The sequence below is a fragment of the Mastomys coucha genome, unplaced genomic scaffold, assembly GCF_008632895.1.
Source record: "Mastomys coucha isolate ucsf_1 unplaced genomic scaffold, UCSF_Mcou_1 pScaffold23, whole genome shotgun sequence".
In the NCBI taxonomy this organism is placed as follows: Eukaryota; Metazoa; Chordata; class Mammalia; order Rodentia; family Muridae; genus Mastomys; species Mastomys coucha.
The window spans coordinates 32,794,248-32,795,572 of NW_022196906.1; the positions used below are offsets into that span (position 1 = coordinate 32,794,248).

The following is a 1,325-nucleotide window of genomic DNA, read 5'->3' on the forward strand; positions in this document are numbered from 1 at the left end:
GCCAGGGACAAAAATGCATCAGTGACAAGTCAGAGACCACCATAGGCTCTGGTTCTCTTAACTACTGAACATAAAGGAATATGTTTAAGAAACGTGAATGCTTCCAAAGTCTTGCTACAAATGACTTATATTTAGAAACAATTTCAGATAAAGAAAGTCTTCAACTTGTTTTTCATGAATGCCACAGAACAGGATCACTGATTCAAATGCAAATGAACTAGTAAAAAGGCGAGTCTGTCTCACAATCACACTCAGGGTTACCTTCGGGTTAACATTTTTATTGTAGTATTTCCTTTTAAAATTTGACCAAGACAAAACAAAAATGAAACCAAAATAAAACAAAAACAAAAAACAACCAACAAACAAAAAACCAAAAAACCAATCAAAACAAAATAAACCAACGACAATGGTCCCGGAAAAAAATGCACAATTTGTTTTAGTTTACAGCACAGAGATCCTTCTCTTAATGGGAGTTGTGCTCTTGGTTTCAGCAATAAGTGAAGGAAAAAAGATCTTGCCCTTTTGAAGTTCTGAGGGGAGGTGTGGGTGTCCACATTAGTATGGTTGGATAGGATATGCTATCGCTGTATCGATTCAAGGTTGGAATGGTCTTCCAGTCGCCATGGCATCCATCCACCTGCTCCTGGCCTTAGTTCCAGATCTTGAGAAAGCTGTCCCAGGACCCTGTTGCCACAGCCATGCCATCATCAGTCACCCCCAAGCAGCTGACTCGGTTGTCATGTCCAGCTAAGACACCTGCTCTGTCAGCTTTGAGTGCATCCCAGACATTACAGTTAAAGTCATCATACCCAGCGAGGAGGAGGCGGCCACTCTTGGAGAAGGAAACAGATGTGATACCACAGATAATGTTGTCATGGGAGTAGGTCATGAGCTCCTGGTCTGCACGGAGGTCAAACAGCCTGCATGCAGCATCGTCTGAGCCAGTGGCAAAGGCATTGCCATTGGGAAAGAAACATTTGGCATTGATGTCAGACTCGTGTCCTGTAAAGGTCTGCCGGCACATCCCTTCTCGGACATCCCAGAGCTTGGCTGAAGCATCATAAGCACCAGAGACAAATAGTCTCTGGTCAGGAGCAAGAGACAGGCTCACGACATCTCCAGTGTGTCCAGTAAATGTGGTTGTCTGCTGGCCAGTCTCGATGTCCCACAGGGTACAAGAAGTCTGGAGTATTTAAGGAAAAGACCACAAGCTGGGGGTGGGGAGGGGGTTACCAAGGAAACGTGACATGAAAACATTGGAAAATTTCAGAGGGACTCAACCCAAGGTGTTCAGTTAGGGAGGGGAACATATTCATTCTAGGAAT

The 1,325-nt window shown here is 44.2% G+C and overlaps 1 pseudogene; it reads right to left on the reverse strand.

The window, feature by feature from the left end:
* Positions 1-419: 419 nt before the first annotated feature.
* LOC116073003 overlaps positions 420-1,325 on the reverse strand; it is a 2,478-nt pseudogene continuing 1,572 nt past the window's right edge.